The following is a 26,814-nucleotide window of genomic DNA, read 5'->3' on the forward strand; positions in this document are numbered from 1 at the left end:
AAGTTTCTCCAACTGCTCTCTGCACACCGATGACACCTTCATTGCTCAACTTCCAAACTCCAACAAATCCCCTTCAGGCAGGAGTTTCAGCAAACACCAAGTAGGATCTGTAAACTTTATTATAGAAGGAAAATGTCTGAGAAAAAGCCCTCAGAACATTCTTTCTGCCCATTGTCAGAAGATTCAAGCCCTCGGCCACATCCCGTGTTCTCATTTTCTTGCACACTCTTTCATATCTGGTTTTGGCACTGCCCCTACAAGGGCTTTGACTGGGGGATCTGTCCACACATTCCAGCAATAAATGACACTAACTGGAGTCATTCTTTAGAATATCTGTCAAATATAATTCTTTCAGTGTTTCGATTCTCACTGACTTGCCCCCACAGAGCTGGGATGAAGTCATAAATTATATGTTCTGCCACTCAATTTTCCCTGATTGTTTGGTAGAACCTCTCCACTAATACCCAGTGATCACCAGCCACCTCGTGGCTTAAGTGGTTTCCAATCATGAAAGATTTATCCAGTGTGACTTCCAGTCAATCACAGAGACACTGAAATGGCAATCAGCTCTCTGCTCGAGACCACAGCGGAGCAGACAGACTCCAGAGAGGAGGGAAGGCGGATCAAAGTGCTGACTCCAGACACCCAAAATTCACAGAGCAGCTCCAACAGCTGCATATGAAAAACATCTCTGTGAGAAAGGCAAAAGTCCCAGCCCAGGTCCCTGGGTCACAGCATGTCAAAGGAGAGCTCCCAGAGCCCCAGGACATCAGGGAAGAGCTGATCCTGAGGATACAGAATTCACAGAATCACTGAGGCTGGGAGAGACCTCCAAGTGCAATCTGTGACTGATTCCCACCCTGACAGCAGCCCAGAGCACCGAGTGCCACATCCAGACATTCCTTGGACACATCCAGACATTCCTTGGACACATCCAGACATTCCTTGGACACCTCCAGGGATGGCACAGCCACAGCACCCCTGGGCACCTTGTGCCACCTCCCTCACAGGGAAGGATTTCCACCCAATATCCCACCTAAATCAACCCTACTCCAGCATAAAACCATTCCCCTTTCTCCTGTCAGTGTCTGCACTCTGTCCCTTGCTCAGAGGTACCACCCAGATCAGAATTCCCTAAAATTCAGCAGCTCCCACTCCAAGAGATGACTGGGATGGAACGGGTGGCTGAGAGCAAATCCCACTGCAGTGGGAGCACACAGGGGTGACACAGGGGGTGACACCAGTGCCAAGCCAGGACAGTGCCCACACACAGCTCTGCTCTGTTTTACTGCAGTGGAACACAGCAGCTTCCAGATCACGGCAGAGCTACGGGAATTAATTGCTCCAGAACGAAAACTAGAAGAGTAAGCACAATTTATTTTGCCACATTCTTAAAATGAAATAAGAAAACATTTAAACACTACAGCTTATTTAGATAATACACACTGGAAGACATCTTTTACCGCTGGCAGCTTGAAAGAAAAGAACATAATTACAATTCCAAGCATGAAATGAGCTCTCTTCCACACATGCCTGAACCAAGCCTGACTGTTTCAGCAGCTGTAGTGAATCAAAGCCGGCAGAATTCAACAGAAAGGCCTGAGAAGCAGCAGCTCTCTGTGCCTTTAACCTGTAATTGAGTGGCACCTGGATCCGGCAGGGCTGCTGAGGCTTTAGCAGTTGCAGATGTGCAGCTGATGTGGTGCAGGAGCATTTGATCTCCCTGGAATGTGGGACCCTGAACAATGCAGCTGTGTGCTGGCCCACCACACGGCCGGGTGTGGGCCCGGGGGACACATAAAAGCCAACATTATACTGCAAGGGAACAAGAAAGAAGCCCCAGCATGAGCCTGACTGCTGTTTAAGTAAGAGAAAAACAATAGCAGCTTTGGTGGAAGTGTGTGCCAGAATGACCAGTGGCCACTTCCAGAGACATCCTTTGTTCAAGTGCTTCCACACTCCCTCCTTCACTGGCACCAAAAATCACAAAGGTAATGAAGGGGCTGCTAAATCCAAACCCTCAGTGACATCTGCACCTCCTGCTCCTCACCAGCTGCTCACACAGCTCCAAACTGCACTCCTGCCATTATATTCCAGTGAAGCAAGTCCTGAGCCTGCCCATTTGGGAAGCACCAGTGTGACACTGGTCACAAACCCCATCAATCCCACATCTGCTTCCCCCACAGGCTGCAAATCCTCACCCTGCACCAGCACAAACCTTCCCAGCTATGACCCAGCTCCTGCAAACCTGAGCTGAGCTTCACTCCCAGCCCTGGGAAAGCTCCTGGAGCAGCCAGGAACAGCCAGAACCTCTGGCTTGGCCACCAGCACATGTCCAGAGTGACACAGGCACCCCTCCAGCCAGGGCAGGGACACCAAACAGAGCTGGACAACGGCAGAAAAACAAACAACACAGGAGTTAACCTGGTTAGACTGAGACAACTCCAAGGCTGAGTTTGAACAGAGCTTTCCACAAGAGCTGGATTCTTCTGAGAGGAGGAGCTGGGAGAGCTGCTGCCAGGATTCTGCTGGGGAAGGAGGAGAAGCCCAGCCTGGGAGGTTTATGAAGTTATCCTGACCTTCAGAACCCCCTCTGCAGGTAAAAACCATGAGCACTGCTCTCAGAGAAGGATTCCTAACACGACCAAGAAAAACCAGACTGTCACTCTCCAGCCAAAAGAAGTGGACATTTCCCTTTCCAGTCTGCACAGATAATTCCACAGGACACAGGCAGCACCACAGGGATAGGTTCTGCTAGCTGCTTACAAGGTAAAAGAGAAGCAATTCAAATAAAGAAAGGTTTAGGTGACTTTTCTATCACCTCATCTGAATTAAAATGCAATATTGAAATTGCAGTAATCTCCATGTGCAACTTTAGCTACTCCATTAAGCTTCCTATAAAAAGTTTAAAAATAGGAATGGCTACAATAAACTAAAAATCAGCAAATCTGACATAAAACCACCAAAATTACGAACATCTATATAAAATCACACAAATGTTAGTGCACGTTATATATATATACGTGTAAAATTACTTATCCAGCCTGAAATCATCCCTGCTCCAGCAATCTTTCCTTCCCCGTTCTTCAACCCCAAAAGGATTACCATTTCTTTCCAGACAAGAACTTCTGCCAACATTCTGGAGGGCTGAAGTCCAAACCACACATAGTTCAACAACAGCAGAGTTGAACAAAAAGGAAAACTGGAGCTTTTTTTATTTTAATTATACCTTGTGAAAGTATGGCTGAGCAGGGGGAAAAAGTAGTCCAAGTCATTGATTAATTCCAGAGTAATGAAGAAGGTTCATGGCACACTGCAATATGTATTTTACTAAGTTCACTGGATTTATCACCAGCTTTTAATGGCTAAACTGGAGGTGGCTCTCCAGGAAAACTCCCACTGCTTGAATTCTCACACTGGAATGGCTTAGAGTCCCCAAATTAATAATTTTACAGGCAAGGGTTTCATAACTGGGTCAAAGCAGGGGGATGACGGTATAAATTCTTCCTCACCCAGCAGAAAAAAAGCCAGCATCGAGTCCTTTCCCAGGGATCCCCAAGGTTTTTAACAGGGACAAAAATTCCAACTTTGCAAAATTGCAAAATCCAGCCTCTTTCAACACCTTTTAATTGAAGCCGTGCCAGGAGCGTGTCTGGAATTCTGAACCCACTTTCCCCTGAGCTGGAGCACAGCTCTGTGCTGGCAGCATCAGCAACTGGAGGTTTTCAGGAACAAAAACATCTCCATCTGCATCGAGGGGTAAAGCCACAAAGAATCCCAGGAGGAAAAAAAAAAAAAAGACTGAAAAAGAGCAATTGGGAACTAGGGCTACTCCAAGGTACCTGATGGATCCTTAATGCTGAATATTCCGATGTTAAAGCCATGAACACTTATGGATTTAACACAAACTGTCTCACTCCTCTGCCCAGGACACTCTGTCCTCCTTGTTTATACCCGAGAGTTGTTCCAAGGAAATGTATTAAGGACTAGAAACAAAATAGAGTCCAGGACTTTCTTCATTCCTCAGAGCTACTGTAAATTAAATATTAATATAGAAACTATTTCTGTGAGCAAAGGAAGCTCAGCACTGGGAGATTTTTTTTTTTAAGTGACACCTAACCTTAAAGCCACCACATCCTCCAGAGCAGAGGCATCAGTGGCATTACAGGATTCCTAAATAAGCTGTCCCTGCTCAAAACCATACAATTTGTATGGTAACAGCACAGAAAATGACTATATTAGAGGGCAATTTTAATACTTTAATATAATTATTTAATTCAGCATTACAAAGAGGTCAGTCTCAGCCTAGGGCAGTGTCCTGGAGGTATCCAAATTACAGACAGAAGCACCAGAAGACACCACCAAGAGGTGATCAAACCCACAGCTCATCACTTCACTGATGTGAAGCAGCTTTCAGTGTGTAAACCATCAAAGCTGAGCTCTTTTGTTGACATCCTTTTGCTCCAGAGCCCAGGGAACGAGACACTGAGGAGTAACTCTGGTGGGGCCAAGAACACATCCCTGGAATTCCACACTGCTGCTGTGCCCAGCTCACTGCTGCAGTTATCCATCCTGAAGATCCCATTAATCCTGTCTCATCCCAGCCTGGGCTCACACAGAACCAGCTCCAAAAGCCCAGAGCCTTTTCACAAGGATGGGAAAAAAGAGATGAGGCAGCTCTGAAGGCTCCTGTGGGCAGAGATGCTCATCCACATTCCCATCCTGGAGTCATGGAATGGTTTGGGAGGGAAGGGACCTTAAAGCTCATCCCATCCATCCCTGCCATGGCAGGGACACCTTCCACTATCCCAGCCCCATCCAGCCTGGTCTGGGACACTGTCAGGGATCCAGGGACAGCCACAGCTACTCTGGGCACCTGTGCCAGCCCTGCCCACCCTCACAGCCAGGAATTCCTTCCCAACATCCCAGTGGGAGCCATTCCCTGTGTCCTGTCCCTCCATCCCTTGTCCCCAGTCCCTCTCCAGCTCTCCTGGAGCCCCCTTTAACCCCTGGCAGGGCTCTGAGTTCTCCTGGATCCCTCTCCTCTCCACTGAGCTCTCCCAGCCTGGCTCCAGCCCTGGAGCAGCTCCCTGGTCCCCCCCTTGGATGAAAACCTCCCCTGGGGTCCCACACCCCTGCAGACCATGGGAATCAGCCCCAAGGACAGTCCCCAGCCCCAGGAAATCCAAACTGCACTTCAGCTGGAACTGTGGATGACCTTCAAGCAGGGGACACTTAAAAATACATCCGCATGTGCACACAGAGCTGTGGGTGTTTTAAATGCTTTCCTACCTCAGCAAGCTTGAGGTCAAGGGAATAAGGGAAATTTCTCTACTTTATATACTCAAGGGTTTGGTTAAATTCATATATTCAGGTTCTCCTTATAGCACTAAATAACCAAATACTGCAAGGAGAAAGAGAGGAGAATTTAGCAAAGGAAGGAGAATTCAGCTGTGTGACACCTTGCCAAAGGCAAAGCCCAGAGGAGCTGCTACCAGTTGGTTTAGACAGAGATTTCCTTCAGACTGTTGTGAAGCAGCACTAAAAACAAGAGGAAGAAAGGATTCAGGACTGGGCAGCTGCTACATCCAGCTGCAGCCCTGACTGGTGACAGGAAAAGAATACATGATTACTTTTCTTCATTATTTGTTTTCTTGTTTTTATTTTGCCCAATTATTTGCTACCTGTTGCTATTTGATTTTGACTCCATATAACTTCCATGCAGCATTAAAACTGTGTAATTATGTTAATGAACATAATTTACCAGACAATAACAAGTAGACTCTCTACCAGTCTCTGAGGTTACTCAAAATAATCAGAGAATCAGAGGAACCATGGAATATCCTGGGTGGGAAGGGAGCCCCAAGGATCATCCAGGACACCCCTGGTCAGCAGAGAGAGATCAGAATTCACAGGAATTCACAGACAGAACTCAGGAGCAGAGCTGGTTTATTCCTCTATTATTACCCTAAACCTCTCCAAAGTTACAGTTCCAAAGCAAAGCTCTCCAATGAATGTCCTTCCAATAACTTAAAATAAATTTCCCTGAGTATTTATTTCCTACATTATCTTCAACCCAAACGTGCATTTCTCTTACAAAAGTTAATTCCAATTAAGAGAACACTGAAAGGCTTCCTGCAAAAAACAACTACAGGATATTGGCAAGACTACAAGAATGAGGTAAAAACTACTGAAGACAACAAAATAATTTTCTTCTGACTGTGCAACATAAAAAGAAAGTATATTTCTCATATGACACCAGCAATAAGTTTAGCACCAGCAGAGAATAACCAGAGCTATTCAACGCTGACCTTTGAATCCTTGTACTGTTCAACAGCTGAAAAATTATATAAAAGGATAAAAATCAGAACTGCTCTCACATCCACCAAGTTGGCCAGCTCCCCTCATTTTACCAATTCCTTCAAGAATTTGTCACCTCCAAGCTGGAGGTGCCACATGCACCTGAACACATCCAGTCCTCCAGCTGCCCTCCCACCTTCCACCAAACTGGGAAACACATTGGCTGTCAAGACCTCCAGGAAATTCAGTATTAAGGTTAAATGTTGGGCAAGGAAACCCAGGACACTCACAGGGAATGTGCTGTGAAAAGCACCTGGCTCTGCCCATGGAGCCCAGCCTCCCTGCAAGGCACATGGCAACTTTTCCTCAAATCCTCTGAAGCCTGAAAGCATTAACATTTTATTTTCTAAGGGTACACAAGGAACTGATGGCTGTAATTTCACATTACTGTACGCTAGGATGAGTCCAGGTACACAAACTCCACGAAAATCCAAATTATCTGTTCTTTCAGATCAGACAAAACCCAACTCCTGCCATTGGGGCAGTGCTGGGAGAACTGGACATCAGCTCCACAGAATCCACTCTGGAGTTTAGATAACCACCAAAATAAACACCTGGAAAACTCAACTCATGACACAGTAAGGAAGAGTGTGAAATCCCCAACAAACACCAAGCCTCAGGCAGCAAAGCCATGGAATTACAGACTGATTTGGTTTGGGAGGGACCTGAAAGCATCTCCACTCCCTGAGATGGGCAGGGACACCAAGCCCAGGTTTCTCTGGTGTCACCACCTGCAATGAAAACAACACCAGCCCTTGGGAGCTCCCACTGAACCCTGACACAGTTATGTGATATCAGTTCATCTTGATTTTGCAGTTGAAGCCTAGGAGTGAAATCTCAGCCTGGGATAACTCGGGGTTCCTGCACTGGTCTGTGCTACAATCAATGGTTTTGGTGTTCCAAACACCAGCACATCTCACCAAAACCACCACCAGGGCCAGCCCACTGGGATTCTTAATCCACTGGGGCAAAAATAAATGAAAAATAGGACTCCATGACCAACTTTACTTGCAAAAGCAAACACAGCATCCCTTTACAGTGGTGATTTCCCAAAATAACCCATACACATGGCTGCTGTCCCTGCTCCTCTGAGAGAGGCTCATCCAGAAAGGTGAAGTTACACAAGCACATTCCTGGCTGATAAGGGAGCCCCATGCACCCAGCTCCCCAGAAATAGCTGGTGTGCTCCAAAGTAACCTCTAATATCGATAACGACAGGGGATTTAAATTTCAAATAAATTTAGATGAAAGATTAAGTCAGTTCCAGCACCGTGGAGATGCTTGTCTTCCATAATGAAGGAGCTCATAAAAATAACAAGGGAGAAAATTTACACCCAAGCTCCTCCAAAAAAAAAAAATAAAAGGAAAAAAAAAAAGGGAATGAATTACTGATTTTTGCAGCTACTTAGTGGTAGGAACAGATGGTTCCAGGCAATAGTATTGACAACCTCCCAAGCTCCCACCCCCAAAGGTGAGCTGCTAAGTCTGTTCCAAACTCAAGAGTTAAAAACGTCGCAGCTCAGCCAGTGCCACAGCTCCAGAGCCCCACTCTCCTCACTCACCCAAGGCTTGAGCCTGCCCAAAACCCCCGAGGCAGCTCCTGCAGCCATCTGCCTGCTCTGGGATGAGCCAGGGCTGTGGGAAGGGGAAGGCAGGCGAGGCAGGAACAGCTCAGGGAAAGCAGAGCTCTCAGTGTTTGTCCAACAACCCAAAGCCACTTCTGAGGCCAAAGCCAGGCGTGTCAGCTTCCCAAAACACCCAGGCACAGGGAGCACTTCTGGGAATTCCAGCCCCTGGGAGGCTCTGCCATGGTGGGCACAGCTCCTTCAGTCTCTTCACATCCTCAAGTTCCTGCAAAACACCCAAAACCTCTCCTCTCCCAGCTCCTGCACGTCTCCAGCAACTGGAAATAATCAGTCTGTCCAGTCCCAACCCAAGATCAAAACACTCCTTAAAGCAGAAACTTGCTAAACACAATTCAGCTTTGGATTTCTGGAGAAGTCCAACAAACCACCATAAAATAGGGATAACACCCAGCAGCAAAAAACCTGCTGGAACACCTGAGTGAGTCCTCAAGCATCTTGTTAAGCCAGGAAGGAATCAGGCTGAGCCAGCAAAGCTCAGCCCTTGTTTTCCCCTTGTTCCAAAACCAAAGCTCTGCCAAGAATTTAGCCAAGGAAACAGAAACATTGCTAATGCCTGCTTCCCATCTCCACTCTCTGCAGGGAGCTACAGAAAGGTTTGGGTTGGGAGGGACCTTAAAGCTCATCCCGTGGGCAGGAACACCTTCCACAGGACCAGGTCACTCCAGGCTCCATCCAGTCTCACTCTGAACACTTCCAGGGATGGGGCAATCCAATATTCTAGATTTATTTTCCAGCATTGTTTTCTGGTTTTGTCAGAAATCCCTTCTAAAGGCTATCAGTGAAGCAGATCCACCACTTTTGCCTTTGCTGGCAATAACCATTTCTCACTTTTCCCTGCATGAATGACAGAACCAGGACCAGGCTGCAGCTCCCTGATTGTGTCAGACACTTGGGTGGCTCAGCCAAATCTCCCTCCACACAAGGCTTCCATGAATTCACACTCTGGGTGTCCTGCACACCTCTGAGGCACAATTCCACCTCACAGGGTGTCCAGCAGCTCCCTGTTCATGGACAGTGACTGCCCCACCTGCAGCCCCAATAAAGAAGCCACTGATCATCAATTCCCCAAACACAAAACCTCACTTAAAGAACTCACAATTTGAATATCAAAACCTCAGCATCACCATTACCTACACCAAAGGGGAGGGAAAAACGACAACATCCAAGCTTCATTCCAGAATCACAGCAAGAGAGAAGGTCCCCGAGCTCCAGAGGTGGGAACATCTTGCACAGCTCCTGCTGCCAAGAGCATCATCTGCACTTAATCACAGTGTGATGGACACCTCTGGAAAACAAGGGATTGCAGCCCTGCCGTGTGTCACACTGCCACTCCACTCCCCAGTCAGTGTCACTTCCTCAGGGTGGAGGCCACAACTTTCGAGAGCACTCTGTGGAACACCCATAAATAAATAAAACCCTCGCTCACCACCCCACAACCTGCCCCCCAGCACTTTTACTTTCCCAAGAGGTCACACCCAGGAACACCAGTTACACAACAATGGAAGCAGGAACCGGTCAAGAGACCTACAGATCCCTTTCCCAAAATCCCAGCCTCCCTGTGTCACCCGGGCTGGGTGGCTCAGGAGTCTTCTGTGGGAAATAACAGGCTGGCAGCCACTGGAAATGATGATCCCGTGCACTGTCTGCTTGTTTTAATGAACTCTTTCCTAAATGTAGCCCTAATTTTTAAGTGTACATTACATGTTAGTTGATATTAATCTACAAAATCATAACCCAGAAGTGTGCATTTTTCAGTGTACATTACATTAGCTGATATAAATCCTAACTCAAAAGTATATTTATTCTAAAAACGAGGATTTTTCTGGTCACAGTATAACCCCTCAAAAAAAAAATTATTCCAAACCAAGTAGATTCAAAGAAAAAGCCCAACCAACCATTTTGCTTCTTTTCAAGCAGTTATTGACATGTTTTTTTCCAGTTCTAAACACTGGAGGAAGGAGAAAAAGGGCTGTATATGGTTGTGGGTTGCTCTCACCAAGAACTCCCGTGTGTGCCATGGTGAATAAATGGACCAAAATTACACCCAACGAACAAGTCAAGCGAGACATCTTTCAAAGCAGCCCCTGCTCAGCTCAGGTCTGTTCATTAAGGTGCTGCATTGTGCTCCAGCTTGGCTTATTAGCAGTGGAAAGGTCAGGGAAAGTGAATTAATGGAAGTGCTGCGCTCTCCAACATCTGACACGCAGGAGAGGAGCCTCCCTACCTACACTGCTCCTGAAAGGTGCCTTCAAATTGAGGGCATGTAGGTGGCACCTGCCAAAAGTGCCATGTGAATAACGTTGGCAATTTAACAAATTCTAGGAAAATACAGAGAACTGTAAAAGCAGCAATTCAACCACTCAAAGCAAATGCTTGTGCTGAGATTACAGTTGAAAAAGCAGCTTTTTCACGGGGACAGGGGGGAGGATTTAAAGCTCTTTCCTGTAGGTCTCAGCAGGGTTTTGTGTCCAAAAATTCAAGGCTTGTTTGACCCACAAAGAACTCCAGGCTCACAGTTAAGCCACCTCTGCTTAACCTCTGCTGGCAGTGAAGATATGGGTTTAAAAGTTAAATTTAGACTGTGTCACTCCAGTGCTGTCCAAGAGACCACACAAACATTTACAGCTCCCAAGGGCTGTGCAGACCCAGCTGACACACACAGGGGGCACAGAGCTGGGGTGCTCCCCACCTGCCCCACACTGAACAAACCCAAACTGGCTCTGGTGCAACACCCCAGACAAATCCACACCTGGAGAGCCACCCAGCTGCTTGATGGAGCTCACAAAAATCTGTTTTTCCAAGAGAAAGGGCTCCAGCAGAAGTCAGCAAACCCACAAGCCACACAACTCTGTTCTCTAATGCTGTGTTGAATCATGGAATTGTTTGGGTTGGGAGGGAGCTCAAAGCTCATCTGATTCCCACCCCTGCCATGGGCAGGGACACTCTCCACTATCCCAGGCTATTCCAATCCCATTCCAACCTGGCCTGGGACACTGCCAGGGATCCTCTCCCTGGCTCCACAATGACCAACACCCTAAAAACCAATGCACACTGCACTGCCAAAGGGTTATCTTCCAGCCCCTCTAATCTGGAAGGGGTTAGAATTGAAACACATGGGGAAAAAAAGGCAGCAAGCTCAGAAGAACACCTCCTGCAGAGAAATATCTTCCTGGTGGAATACTGAGCTCCATTTCCCCCAGAGCAGGGAGACCTGGAGCCCAATGTGAACACGTTTAAGAGCATTAATAGAAAAACACCGAGCAGTTAAGTGAAGTCACGTTCCACCTAAACAACGGTGCCATTATTGCAGCATCTGACTTTCCGAGGACAATTCAATCCTGGCAGCATGTATTGTAATTGCTTTTCCACTCCAGGCCTCGGCTTTACAATCGTGCCCTTCTCGGGAGGTCAGGCTGCAGCTTGGAAAGCAATTCTGTTCCTCATTCATCCCCTTAATCCCACACCTGCATATTCATCAGGAGCTCCTGGAACACCACTGCCACCACCAGAGCTGTGCTTGGAGGGAGCCCTGACCCCTCTGCTTCCCTGGGAAGGTGCTGGGGACACAGGGGTGGCAGCAGCTGGTGGCGTGGGGTGCAGGGAGCCACCAAGGGCCAGGACAAGCCCACTGCCCAGAAAAGATGTGGCTGTCCCACCCCTGCAAGTATCCAAATCCATGCAGGACAGGGCTTGGATCACCCTGGGATAGTGGAAGCTGTGCCCACGGCAGATGTGCTTCAAGGTCCTTCCCACCCCAAACCCATTCCATGGCTCTGTGATGACCTGGCTGGCTTCAAGCAAACCCTTCCAAAACAGAGCTGTGCAAACACACCTGAATTTTGGGTAAATTTTTGTTGTCCTGATTTGAAAAGGACAGCTTGCACCCAAAAAGCCAAACACCACTTACTCCAGAACTCAGAAGGAAAAACCTTTGTCCCCAGCTATGAAACAAAACAGGCAGCAAACAGCAACCAGCCTGATTTATAATTGATGCCAGGGCTGAGCTGGGTTTTTCAGGGCCCTGCAGTGCTGCCAGGAAGGAGGGCAGAGCTCCTGCACACGCCAGAAAAGGGCTCACACCTGATACACTTTAATTACCTAACAGCACTGGGAGAGTCACTGATGCCTGCTCTGCTTTGTCTTACTGTGAAATGCTTCTCCTGCTATTAATATTCACCAGGGGAAGCTGAAATAACATCTTGTCTCCATCTGAATACTTCCAAATTATCACGGCCACACTAAACACAACCATTTTTTCTTTTTTTTTTCCTCAAAATCCAGGACAAAAGACACCAAAAGAACAGCCTGCACTGGAGCAGGGCTGGACACACCGAGCATCTCTCCAGCACCAGCCTTCATGGTGCTGACAACCTCATCCCAAATAATCCCAGAGGTCAGCCAAGGACCCAGGGCCCCAAGGCAGGAGCCACACTCTCTATTATCCACTGGGAGCTTTCCCCAGAGGATTTCTGGCTGTGCTGGGGGTGACCCTGAGCACTGCACATCCCCTCCAGCTTCAGCTCAGCTCCCATCACACCAAACCACCAGCACAGCACAAAAAAAAAAAAAACAAAAAACCCAGCCAGAACAACCCCTTGTCTCCACACATCAGGATTTCCAGGACAGCACCAGCCTCTCCCACCCTCTCACACAAAACAGAGGCAGAAAAATCTCATTTTTCCCCCTAAATTCCACTCTACAACAGCCTGTTATTTCTGCATCTGTTAATGCTCCCAAAAAGTTGAATCCTAACGTTGCATCCAACTGTAGTCTCAGCAGATTGGGAGGTTTCTCTGCCCAAAATGAAACGTAGGTGCCATCTGTTTCAATTAGGCTAATCACAAGGAGACAACGCTGGGAAACTTTGGGTTTTCTCAAGACATTTGGAAAGCAAAGAGAAAGAAAGAGGACTGTGGTATTATTTAATACTCAGCAGTCAGCAGCACCAACAAGCTGCACAGTCTGCTGGGCAAACCTGTGCTGGAACTGCCCACGCAGGAAAGTTCACTTTTATTTCACTGAGGTCAGAGAAAAACTTGCTATATTCAAAATTATCTAAAATTAAAAAGACATCTCAGGACTACAGACAACTCCCAAAATATTCTTGGTTAGTATTTTTTATATATCACATAGAACTTGCAATTTTTCGCTTTCAAATTTCAGAAAATAAAGAAAAACATTTTAAAAAGTCAAAACCAAACAGTCCAACAGAGACACAAGCACTTGTGAGGGAATAAACCAGAAATTTTGGACAGAAGCAAAGTCAATATTTACCGATTCCATAGTTGAAAGCTGTTCTTCACAGGACATATATTAAAATCCAACAGAGGTGTGTCCCAAAAACGCTGTGTAATCTGAAAAACACGGGGATTTGTTCATTAGAAAATTAAAACAAGTGAATTTTATTCAGTGCACGCACGCTGGATTTGAGTACATGAAGGTTACCAAGCACAAACCCTTGCCTAATCCACAAATAAACTTCCTGATAACGACTCTGCACAAACAGAGGAATAAAGGAAAGAGTGGAAGCTCAGCCAAGCATCCACCCTCCTCCATAACTTTCTGATAATAGTTTTTTATAAAAATCACCTGCTTCGAGGTGCCTGTAACCATCTGGGTGGGCTTAGAGGCATTTTATTTACCAGTGAGGGTGTGTCACCCCCAAACCCAGAGACAGGCAGGGCCAGAACAAGCTCCTGTGCCAGGAATTCACCTTCCCAAACCAGCCCTGTGGAATTATCCATGGCACAAGCCCTCTCTTTTCAAGCACACCTTTGCTCTGAAGAGCAGTGGATCTATACAAAGCTCTAACCTGATTTTTTTTTGACCAGCTCTTGTACTTCCAGTGGTGTTTTTTCCAGCTCAGAATTCCCAAAGTGCAATTTCTGATGGCGGGCAGGAACCAGCAGGAGCTCTGAGCACCCAAGGCCAAGGGGAATTATGTTCATTAATGGCACACATGAAAGGGCTGGCAGATTCCAAGCCCAAAACCTGCACCTGGCCTTCCCCAGTCCCAGTGCTGCTATTCTGGCCTGCTAAAACCAGAAATATTTTACCATTTCATTTACCATAACGTTTCTTTTTCACCAGAAATGGTAAAAGGGTGAACTGCCAGCTCCACACCCTGCCAAATTCCCCAAAAACCCCAAATATTCCATCCAATCTCTAACCACACAGAGGGACACAGCGACCAACAGTGACAAAAAAAAAAAAATCTGAATTTCCTGTTGTGACAATTTTATGCTTTTCCACCGCTCGTCAGCTCACAAACAACTGTGATGTAGCTGGATTTGGACAGCTGCTTTCCAATGGGATGGCTCCTTCCAAGAACCATCCAGGAGAGCCTCTGAGGCCAGCTGGGACTGATGCACGGTGGAGGAGATCAGGAACCCTGGGAGAGCCCTGTTTGTTTTGGGAAACTTTCACTGCCCAATGAAAAGCCAAAGGGAAGATGTCCAGATGAAAAATGCAGCTGCATCCAGGGGAGAGCTGCTTCCAGCTGGGCTGAGGGAAGTCTTGGGAGCCTCAGTGAAAAGGAACAGGCCAAAATAAACCCCAAAACCCAGAGGAAGATGTGAAATGACAAGGTGCTGACTCAAAGAAAGGAATCCTGCAGCAGGTAAACGTCTCCAGATGAGCAAAATGGAAGTTTTCTGGCATTTTTCTTTGAGAAGAGTAAAGGAGATATAGGTACGTGGCTACCTGGTGGATTTTTCCAAGGCCAAGCAATCCTGGGGCACTGAGGGATGCCCTGATGGGAACTGCAGCAATGCAGGACCTGCACAGCACCTCTCCAGCAGGATTCCCCTGCTCCTTTTATCCTCCTCTCCATAGTAACAGCCACATCACTAATTAGCAATTCAACAGCAATAAGATATAAACTGGGGGGAAAACAGCTGAACTTCCAACTCCATTGTGTGGAAATTCAGCTTGCTGACAGCAATGACTGTCACACAGCCATGGATGGAATGGTTTGAGCTGGAAGGACCCCAAAATTGATCCCATTCCAGCCCCTCTCATGGGCAGGGACACCTCCAGCCTGGCCTTGGACACTTCAGGGATGGGACAACAACTGTGATCAACTGCAAACAAAATTACCAAGGAGTCTGCAGAAATCAGTCCCAGGACACTGATACACCATTTTCAAGGTCTATTTACAGCTCATTTCTGGCCCACATACAGCAAATTTATTCATTCCTTGGCTCACATATAAACATACATAAAGTATCCTAACGCTGGAACAGCGACCACACGTGAGCCAAGTAATTTTCACAACGAACATGGCACCATTTTTAAATGAAATTGTTATCAAATCACTTAGGAATGCAGCAAACACTCCAGTGGGAGATGCCCAGCACAGCCTCACTGGCTCTACGTGGCTGGGTCACTCACAAAACGTTCCTGTGGCGTGGAATCCAACATTTCAATTTAAATCCAACTTCACTTCCAAAAACCACATTATAATTAATAAACACATCTAGCCATCCCATTCTCTTAGCTTTAGCTGATGAAAATGCATCACTCCACAAGGTATCAGCACTGCCCTTGTTCCTCCTGGGAACCTGCAGGGCTGACCATGGACAAAGCTCCAAACCTGCCCAGCTCTGGTCACTGCACCATGGAACAAACTGGTCCTCCTGTGCCTTGAAATGGTCAAACACCAGGTAATCATGAGCTCAAGGTCTGGTTTAAAACAGGTTCAGTCCTTCAGACTTGGGATACTTTATTTTCTGTTAATGCAAAGCAGTTTGGAAACTCTGGGCAAGCAGACGGTTCCACCAAAATAAATATGTAAGTGTTTAAACTTCTAGTTTTCCCACCAACTCCTGATCTTAACACTGACCACGAGGTTCCTCAGCACCTCCCCAAATCAGTGATTCTTGCTGCACCCACACACAGATCAGGACTTCACAGTCAGAGCACAGCATGCAATTTCTGCCAGCATTCCATCCAAAAAAAAAAGGGAATTACATAATTCAAACCTCCTTAATAGAAGGGTATCTTGTAACATCACAGAAATTAGGATTTGAAGATGGAAAATGCTTTACAATCCCAAGCTGTGACCTGAAAAATTCTGACATTAGCTCTAGACTCTTCACAGCAGAGCAACAGCACTGGTCCCAGCAGTGAGGTGGGAATTGGCTCCCTTGAAGGAATAAACAGCTCTGTGCAGATGTTGAGTCCCCCATGAAAAATGGGTTTGAGATTCAATGATTTCATCCACGCCAATGTTTCTAAATTTGATCAATAATGCAGAAAGGTTCTGTTTAAATCTCCATTTCACAGGGGGCAGGCAGGAAGCACTGCTGCTGTCTCATCCCAGGAAATCCAGAGGCCAATGTCCCCACAAATCTGTGCCCACCATTAGTGTTTCTTTCAGTTGCATTTGGACCCCAAGTCAGACTTGCATCAGATTTTATGGTGATCCAGAACTAAGCAGCATCACGGGATACCAGAGATTTAGATTCTGGTTTAGACCAACTTTTGAATGGAAGAAATCTCTAGAGAATAAGAGAACCTTTTTGCACAGCACTCATCTGCTTCCCTCAGAATAATTCCAGGAAGAGCCAGAATTTCAATAAGGATCTCTCTGAGGGCTGCAGTGAAAACACACCCAGGGGAGCAGCCCAGACCCACCGAGCTCCTGCTCTCAAGATAAGCTCCATTACCTCTGGTACAGAATCAAGGGGGAACAAGTACACCAAATTTGGAGGGAGGGGAAATTTGGAAGTGTTTTCAAATGCACTCCATAAGAACAGCTCGGTGTCAGAGCCTGACAGAGCACAGCCAGAGCTTTCACCTGCTGAAATGGGGAAAAAATGCTTAAAATCTCACTGTAATTCCAGAACCTGGGAAAATGGAGACTGGGGAACAGAGGAAGAATCCACAGGCAGCAGCATTACAAACCCTATAGATGTATTCCATAAATATCCATGGGTTCTTTCTGCTGGAATTTGGGGAAGAAAACATGTTACATATACAGAAGGAGTGCAGAAATCCCTGTCTCTGGAGTTTTGCCTATCCCATCCCAGTGAGAGCCACAACAGCCATGCCCAGCACAGCAGGAAAGTTTTCCTGGCCCCTCAAGGAATGGACAGTGAATACTGATCTACAGGTTACAAATATTCCTGCAGCAATCACAAACCAAACAGGCTCAAACAGCAGCAAGTGAAAAGCCAAAGCACACAGAGAATTCCACTAATCCTAAAAAAACCCCCCACCTTTCAGTGTGTTTGGTTGTGACAAAATTGTAGCATCAAGTAAAATTTAATTAGATGGCTTTTGGAATGAAAGTAGGTGATAAATTCTTGAAGTTCCTTTATTTTGCCCTGCAGATAAGATGTATGCTGAGATCTACAGTTTTTAAAGCTTGTGTTGTCTGTGCTACTTGATAAAAAATATAAAATGAGCTGATCCTGTCCTCAAAAACACAGATACTTGTGTGGGCTGAAGAGCCCAATGTTTAATTTGTCCCACTGCAATAAGCACAAAGGACAGGAAAGTTGTCATTCGTGAGAAAACAAATTCTCCTCTGTTTTAATTGCAAGTCTGACAGGGACAACACAGTCCCTAGCAAGTGGGGGTTGACAGAATTCCTGAATTCAGGAACAACCAAGCTGTTTGGAGATCTCCAGTGAATTAGGGGAGGTGAGAATTTGTGAGGACACCTCACAGAACCACAGAATGGTTTGGGGTGGGAGGAACCTGACATTTCATCTTGTTCCTGCCCCCACCTCAAGCACAGACACCTTCCACCATCCCAGGCTGCTCCAAGCCCCATCCAGCCTGGCCTGGGACACTTCCAGGAATGGGGATTAAGCTCCAAGATGCTGAACTTCACCGCCCCAGTAAAGGCAAGAAGGGTGGATGTTCTCTGGAATTAAAGCTATAATTTAAAATGAGCTCACAGCTGCTGTCATCCTTCAGGCTCCTCCTCCTTTCCATTCCTCCTAAACAGCAGTGAGGTGGGACAAAGGCATCCCTGCCCTCCCCAGGCTGAATCCCTCCCTCCCTTCACCACCAGGTCCCTCTCAGTTCCTCCTCCTAAGGGAAGCAGGAGGGTGAATGATGCCACTAGGCCACAAGCTCCACTTTATTTAAAAATTAAACTGCATTTCTTACCCCTTGCTCAGTTTTAACACATCGACAAAATACCATTTTTCAAAAGAAAAGAGCGATGGACAGACAGGCATTTGTCACCTCTGCAGTCCCAGACATTTGCATCCGTGTAATTGGCAAATTGGATACAGGTTACTATTAATACCTGAACTATTTCCTTTCCTTTCTGGATGCTGATTGGTGAAAGGGATGCAAGCATCCGATTTTAAAGCTCACTCATCAGCCAAGGAGGAGTCAAGGAAGTCGCTGCTCAGCCTTCAAGAACAGACAGTCTCTCAGAGAGGGAAAAACACAGCAAACATCATGGACTGGCTGCTGGTAGGATTCTGAGCAGGCTGAATATCACCTCCCTAGCCAAGAAAACTCTGTGGGGACAGGAATGTTACAACCAGACACTTCAACAGCTCAAATACAGGTTTTTTTAGGAATATGCAGGTGGCAGCCCCACACCCAGGTATGTAGGATCAGACACTGTTACCTGGCTGGACAATCCAGGAGGTCCCCAGAAAGCAGCATTAAAAATGTAATTGTAGAATGTGCTCAAGCCTACAATTCCTGAGTTACAAGTGCCTTACAACCACCTCAAATTACACAGCAAAGAAAGAGCTGAAAGGAGGCACCTCCTTGATTTCCACACAGCATCCCTCCCCTATTGTCTGGGGCCTGGCAAGTTAAGGTCAGAATAAAAAGATTCCTTAAAAATCCCACATACATTGAAAGCACCTACAGCTCCCACTGATCTTTTTTTCCCTTTCTATTCTAAGCCCTGAACAGGTTTGAGTAGCAGTTGTCATCATTAAAGAAGCTGCTCCCCTCCCACTTTCCATTCTCTGAGCAAGGAGCATCCTGGCAGCGCCAGGCACAGGTAAGGAAGGAGCAGCTCCCACCTCACTCAGGGTACACAAACCCAGTCTGGAGAAGGGTGAGAGGAGGGCACAGGCTGCACGGGATCAGACAGCACTGCTGAATAATGAAATAAGGAAATACAGTAATCAGGAATAATGCTAAAATAAGGAAGTCGGATTGCGCATTGAGGTGCCCCAGCAGCTCAGGGGGGGCTTGAGGGATGCAAGTTCTGCCCCTGCTCAGCTGCTGGTGCCCAGCTTCTCTCTTGGGCCACTCCAGAGCTTGTCCATAAATCAGCTGAAGCTGCCAGGCCAGCAGAAAACCCCTGAAGTTCCTCTGCCCATGGCTCAGTGCTCGGAAGGGGCCGGAGGGTGGGGGAGCCTCGCCCCCCGCAGCATCACAACCCCGCACCCCAGGAACGGCCACAGCCACCCGGGGAAAGGGCTCAGCCCTCCCTTCCAAACACAGCCATCCAAACAAACAGCACAGAAGGTGGCAAGGAAAACGCTCAGAGGACAAAAGGACAGAGTCAGGATTAAACCCAGTGCCTTGATCCCCGGCCAAATGGCCGGCCCTTAAGCCCACGCAACTTCCAGAGCCAATTTAAAATCCTGAGTGTGGTATACTTTAGGTTATAAAATCATATTTAGACACACATTTTGAAGTGTTCTTTGCTCTGCTGGTGGCTAAAAACAATTCCTTTGTCATCAAATCTTGCTTCAGCAAGCTGACGTGACGTTTTTAACTCAGGAAATAAGATAATTATGGTTCAAGGTAAACAACTACAACTGTGCATCATAAACAGTTTCTAATTTTAAGCCCGAGTCCCTCTAATGCCATCCATATTTTAAAGACAGTTTCCTTACAAATGGTTTAGGCTGTCTGAGCAGCTTGTGTCTGAGCCTGTGCTAATGAGCAGCAGCAGCACATCCAGGGAAAACAGAGCCTGCTGGAGCAGGTGAGCTCCTGTGTCAACATCATGGCATGGTTTGGGCTGGAAGGGACCTCAAAAATCATCCAGCCCCACCCCTGCATGGCAGGGACACCTTCCACTATTCCAGGGTGCTCCAACACCCAGCCTGGCCTTGGGCACTGCCAGGGATCCAGGGCCTCCCCAGCCTCACAGCCAAAAATTTACTCCCAATATCTAATCTAAATCTTTCCCTCTTTCAGTTTGAAGCCACTCCTCCTTGTTCTGCCACTCCAGGCCCTTGTCCAAACTCCCTCTCCAGCTCTCTTGGAGCCCCTTTATCACTGGAAGGGGTTCTAAGGTCTGCCCAGAACCTTCTCTTCTCCAGGCTGAACAAGCCCAGCTCTCCCAGCCTGTCAAGGTAAGCCAAACATCAAAGGAGGAAAATACACTCTGAATCTTAAATAGCTGGAGAGGCAAAAGCCAGGGAGGAAACAAAGCACTGAGAGCAGAGCTCCACGCGCTTACGCAACGCTCCCAGACCTCAAACGCCCCACTGGCACAAACAGCAGCAATTCAAGTTGTAACTCGTGGAGAAAATCAGCTACTGAGCTGTTCAACAGCAGGCAGAAAACGCAGCTCCAGCCCCTGAGCTGTGTCTGAAGCAGCCCTCACATTACTGCTGCCCTAAAATATTCCCAAAGTTACCTGGGAACAAAGGCTGGCAGGAAAGAGCAGCATCCCAGAAAGGCTGGAGCACATGGTGTGAGCGTGGCTGGAGCTCAGGGAGGTGTGCAGGGCACCAGCTGTGTCTGCCTTGGGCATGAATCACCGTGTCAGAGGCTGCAATAACTGCAGGACTGCTCTGAGCTGTCAGCCTGGCAGGCTCTCATTCCTCCTCATCCCAGGAAAACGTGCTGAATTACAACCAAACGAGCCCAGCTCAGTGGGGGAAGGGAGAAGAGCAACCCAGAGCTGTGATGCAAGAGCCAGGAGTGGTCAGAAGTGTCCCAAAAACCAGTGGTGGGAATGTGTCCTAGTTTGGAGGACAGGTGTCTGCTGAGAAAGGCAGGAGAATGTAAACCCCCTCCCTCCAAATTATTATAATTTTGAAATCAAGGGGTTGTCAGGCAAAGATATGGGAATTAGGAATAACAGTTCTTTACTAGGGAAATTAAAATAGAAATACAGCACTACAAAGAACAAACCCCAAACCCTGACACAGTCAGAGTACAGCCTGACACCCTGTCAGGCAGGGTGTTGGCAGCAGTCCCATCCCATGGTGGCTGCATCCTCCTGCAGTGACAGATGTGGCTCAGCTGGAGCAGTGCTCCTGTACAAGGTGCAGTTTCCCTCCGGAGCTCCAGTGGTGATGTGGAGAAATCCGGTTTTCCTCTGGAGTCCAGTGGAGAAAGGGGCTCCCTTAGTGTCCCAAAGCCTCTGTTTTTATCTTGGTAAGAAATGTTGGGCTCTTCCCCCTGGCTGGAGCAACTCCCAATGGGATGCAGTAATTTTATCAGTGCCACAGTGGGACTCAATGGCCATGAGCAGAAAATGACTGGCTGGAGGAAGGATGGGCTGTGAAAAGATAAAGAACAATGCCCTGCCTGGTTTATAAAATATGGCCATTAACAGGAGATATCCCATGAGATCAGGATCACTGCCCCCACCCTCAGCAGATGGTGATGTGATAGAACAGATACCTTTTATCACACCCTGTACTGTAACCCCAGACAGAAATGCTCCTGCAGGAGCCTGAACAGCACAGAGCAATCATGTGGTGGAGTCAGTGCAGCCTGGTGGAGCTTGCTTGTCCAAAACTTTTCCTCACTAAACAATTCCAAAGCACCCCACCCCACTGCTGCTATTGTTGTCAGAGAGGGAATTCCAAGCAGAACAATGATGTCCACGACATTTTTCCGTTGGAAGAAGAAAACTGGTAAGGCTGCGCAGCAAAAATAAAATTTCCACAGTAGTTCATCCAGTACCACAAGTCTCCTTCCTAAAGGGAACAGATTAACGTGCCTGGAGTCTGCTGTGCAGCATGGATGTATTTTTAGCTCCAAGGATCCGAAGGCAGCGATGTGGTGGAAGCCTCCCAGGCTGGAGTTAGCCATGGGAGGTTCATCTCTCTGCACCCTGGAGAGGGCAGCTCATTAAGAGGCTGCTCAGAGCAGAAGGAAACAATTCACCCATTCCCTGAAGAAATCCCTCTTCCCACGACTGCACACAAGGCAGCTCCTCTCATCTCCCCACTCCCCCCACAGCTCATCCTGATTTGCACCACTTTTGGGGAACAGCAATGCATTAGAAGCAGCTCTTTCCTCCCAGATCTCCGGCACAATTAACAGAGATAAATTCAAAGCTGTGCTCATGGCACAACAAGGGGTGATGAGTGGCCCAGAGTCAACCTGAGTGCCCACAAGACTGCAAGCAGCAGAACAACAGTTTGGCTTTATAATGTTTTATCTGCAATTAACACTTTTCTGTGAGTGCTGGTAAAGCAGCATCAGTCACTGTCTGAACCCAAGTGAGCAAACCTGAAAAATATCATGGAATGGTTTGGGTTGGAAGGGAGCTCAAAGCCCATCCAGTCCCACCCCTGCCATGGCAGGGACACCTTCCACTGTCCCAGGGTGTTCCCAGCCCTGTCCATCCTGGCCTTGGACACTTCAGGGATCCAGGGACAGCCACAGCTTCTCTGGGCACCTGTGCCAGGGCGTGCCCACATCACAGGGAAGGATTTCTCCCTGACATCCCACCAAACCCTTCCCTCTGGCAGCATGCAGCCATTCCCCCTTGTCCTGGCACTCCAATTCCTGATGAAGAATATCCTCAAAGTAAAGGTTTGAAGGCAACCAAACACCTGAATGGCCACCAAAGCCTCTCTGCTCTCCTGGCTGGCATCAGCCAATGTTTAACCCAATTATCAGGTGCAGGAGTCCATTCCCAGGCCACAAAAGGTGACTCAGTCACATTACCTTGTACCTACAACAATGCCATTCATCACCAACCCTTCAGGGACACACCTTTGGGAAAAACACCTGGCAGGTGTGCAGGGATCACCGCCTCACATCCGGGACTCCAAAAAATGGAATAAAATGGAAGCAACACTATGAATTAGAGAGCAATCAATAATTAGAGAGTTTATGATTCCATAAATTGCCAGGTATTCTGACTGTCCCATCCCAGAGCTCAGAGATGGCACTGCCTGGATGCACATGGCCTCACCCACCCACCTGCAGGGCTGCATTTGGGAATCCCAAACGTGCCACTGGGGAACACAAATGCTCAATTCTGAGTATTCATGGGACAACAGGCAGAAAAGGAGAGGAAAATAAAAATAAAGGAAAAATGCAAAAAGTCTACACAAGACTCAAAAGTCCTGAGCAGAGCCGAGCCATTTTTCAGACTTTTATTAAAATTAGATTTGGCCTTAGACTGTGAACCACATCACCCCTGATGAGCAGCAAAAGAGCACCAGCATCACCTGGTAAAAGGCACAGAAATGCAGAGGGAACCAGAGGTAACCAAGGCTCCCCCACACCCACAGCACCCACTGAACTGAGCTTACACACCTCAAAAACCAGCTCGTTTGTAACACTCACAGCATCCACCAAAGGCAGAGCTACTCAAATCTGGTGTGTAGGTCTAGGAAAATAAAGCTTTGCTTCAGCCCTGCCTCCCCTCCTGAGCCCTTCCTCCTCCAAACGCCTGAAATAGGATGTTACACTACTTGTTTATACGCCATTACAGAAAAACATGCTGGGTTTCTTCATCCTGCATTACAGAACAAAATGTTACCCAATTCCTCCTGTAAAGCACCAAGAAATAACTGTGAGACCATATGCATGGGGAAGCATCCACGTGCTGGAGTAATCCTGCCTTACGTAACCAGCCATGGGTGTCTGACCACAGCCAGCAGCAGAGCAAGGGCCACAACAACTTCCCCCTAAAACCCACCCAAAATTCATCTGGAGGGGTCTGATTCAGGAGACAGATTAAATGCACATCTCTGAGTTACAATTTCAGGTTTCTGCCATCAAAGTACCCAGAGCAAAGAATCCTGGGTGGTTGATTTTCCCTCTTTGAGCTCATCCCCACGAACCAAAAATGAATCATTTGTTAATTGGTGAGTGCAGTTTGAGCCCATGCCACCACAGTTCCTATCTCAGCAGTCAGAAGGCAGCTCCTTCCAAGGATCCAACACAGACAAAGGCGGAGACCAGCATCCTGAAACGTCAGGAATCTGAGCACTGATAATCCTGGAGATCACAGGGGAGTTTAGTTTGGAAAAGCCTCTGAGATCATCAAGCCCAGCACTGCCAATGCTGCTACTAAACCAAGTTTCATATCTGCACATTTTTTAACACCTCCAGAGTGAGAGTCCTCCCCCAGCCTCTTCTTCTCCAGGTTGAGCTCCCTGAGCCCCTCCTGGTGCTCCAGAGCCTGCCCCACATCCCTTCCCTGGACACACTGCCAGAACAGCAGACATGGACAAGGCAGCCAAAAACACGAGGTGCAAAAAAGACCCCAAATCCACAGACAATAAATTTAACAAAACCCATCTCTGCCCCCTTTCTACCTGCCAAAAGGAAATACAAAAGCACAGACACATTATTATGAAGAGCAAGTCAACTTCTCGCACAGGGATAAAGATAACAAATGTTTCACTGCTCTGTTTCAAGCGTTTCACATCTTAAACTGAACCCAGAAAAGAACATTACCAGTTAAGCTATTACAGCAAATGAAATGAAAATTGAAAATCAAGTCTAACCGACATTAAATTTAAATAAATATATCTCAATTCCAGGATCGTAATACATAGTTCTCATGACAAAAAACTTCTGGAGACGGGAAAAACACCCTTGGTAACTCTGAATATTAAGCTACAGTAGCAGAGGCATCTCACAGTTTATCTAAATCAAGTGTCTCCTGCACAGAGCCCTGGTTCCTCCAGTGCAGGCTGCAGTGTGATTAACAGAGGTCCATTAGAGAGGCAATCCATAACCTGGCTCCTGTGAGGAGTCCCTGCCACATCCGTCTGCGTTTCCATGGCAACCAGGCAGGAAAATATAAAGCAAATTACAGTTAAATGAAAATTATTCTCCATGACAATATATGTTAATGCGGGAACATTTGCAAGGCCATTCCAGATAAAATGTTTACACTCACACATGTGTCTACAAAAATAAATAAAAGGCAGCTGGAGCAGCTAATGGATCACCCAAAGAGAAGGATCAGAGTATTTTTCTGCTCCCCCTAAGTTTTAGTCTATTCATCAGAATAAAATTTTTTAAGCTGAAGAACACCCAAAGTATTTGCCCATTTCCAAACAGAAACATTCTTTAAGGAGCAGGTTTTCAGAAGATCTAAAAAGCACATTTCTGAATGTTGTGAACCTTTAATTTTCCTGGCTGCAAACAAAGACCACATTTATGCCTCCCCATCCCAGCAGAAAAAGGCTTAAAGGAGAGGTTAAGTTTATATTTAGAGAGACCTGACTGAAACTGGAATAATGACTTATTTTAATCAGCTGTAACTTACTGAGAACTGGAAGGTGTTTTTTACCTCAGAATTTGGGGACAATCTTATACCCCACCAGGGTTTAGAGACAGCACAGGCCACTGAAACACTTTCAGAAAAGCCCACAATTAAGGCTGTAAAAGCTGATCACGCTCCTCCACCATCACCACTCCGCCTGAATAGTCCTTTTTTAGGGAATGCATCCCAGTTCAGGGAATCTATCTTCTGGAGCATGAGGGAAGTTAATTGGAATGAGGCTCGTCAAGATGCAGCCACTTGGTTATTTTTTTTTTTAACTCCCTTGGCTCGCACCCCAAAGAAAAGCCCAGAGAAAGGAAGGAGGTTATAAACTGCCTCAGTCTGTGCCACTGAAATGCCACGTTTTCAGCAGGGTCTGAAATACTGCCCTGGAAAACAGCCCCCCCCAGCCACCCTGCCAAGTTCCTTTCCCATGGAAAGGCTCTGCCTGTTCTGTAACACAGGTGCAGGTTTCTTAGGAAGAGCACAAGGCACTTTTTGAAGGGGTTTGGGAGAGCTGGGAGCACAGAGCCGGGCATTCAGCGCGCTGGCACATCCGAGCTCGCTCCGTGCGCGCTGCCACTGACCTCTGCATCTGCTGCTGCCTCCGCCTACGAACAATGCTGGGATCATGAGCATCGTAACTTTTTATGACAGTGGGAAAACTGCAATCTTCTCCACGAGCTCGCTCCACCCTGCACATAAAACTGCTCATAGGTTCAACCATAAAGCAAACTCCCTGCTTTGAAGTTGCAGCCGGAGCCCCGCGCACGTTGTAAAGCCGAGCCGGGAGAAGGCAGAGCATTAAGGTTTTACATAACCACCCTCGTGGAAAAGCATCGCTCCCCGACCTGCCAGAGCCACTGTTGACAAAAGCAAGTCAGGTCAGGGAGTATCTGGGTAACAAAACTCCTCGCAGGTGAGCTCAGGTTACCCACGAACACCAAAGTCACACACCACCCAATATACTGCAGCCATGCTCCACTTTCCCTGAGGATCAGCTTCCTGCAGAGCCCACAGCAGCATTCCCATCATTTCAGCTCAGTGCTGCTCCACGGCCCCTCCACAGCCCCTCCTCTCCTCGGAAGGGAGCTCTGGAGATCATCCAGTCCCACTCCCCACCAAGGCACAGTCACCTGGGGCAGGTGACAGGAACACATCCAGGTGGGAATGGAATATCTCCAGAGGGAGAGACCCCACACCCTCCCTGGGCAGCTCTGCCACCCTCCATGGGAAGCTCTTCCTCATGTTGAGGTAGAATTTCTTGTTCTTTAGTTTATGTATCTCCACACAATGCAGAGAATGCAATATAAACAGTATAAAAAACAAAACCTAACCCCTGCCAATGGAACCCCAGCAGCAGTTGCTAGGATCCTCTGCAAACCTCAC

The 26,814-nt window shown here is 47.2% G+C and overlaps 1 protein-coding gene across 2 annotated transcripts in view; it reads right to left on the reverse strand.

Annotated features, from left to right (window-relative positions):
* Positions 1-26,814, reverse strand: part of LOC117001619 (ankyrin repeat domain-containing protein 11-like) — a 125,520-nt gene that overhangs the window by 90,055 nt on the left and 8,651 nt on the right. For both annotated transcript variants that reach the window (XM_033070056.2, XM_033070057.2), the window contains exon 2: positions 13,281-13,360. The gene's annotated coding sequence lies outside the window, so the exon portion shown is untranslated. The remainder of the gene's footprint in view (positions 1-13,280; positions 13,361-26,814) is intronic.

The sequence above is a fragment of the Catharus ustulatus genome, chromosome 11 (genome assembly GCF_009819885.2).
Source record: "Catharus ustulatus isolate bCatUst1 chromosome 11, bCatUst1.pri.v2, whole genome shotgun sequence".
NCBI lineage: Eukaryota > Metazoa > Chordata > Aves > Passeriformes > Turdidae > Catharus > Catharus ustulatus.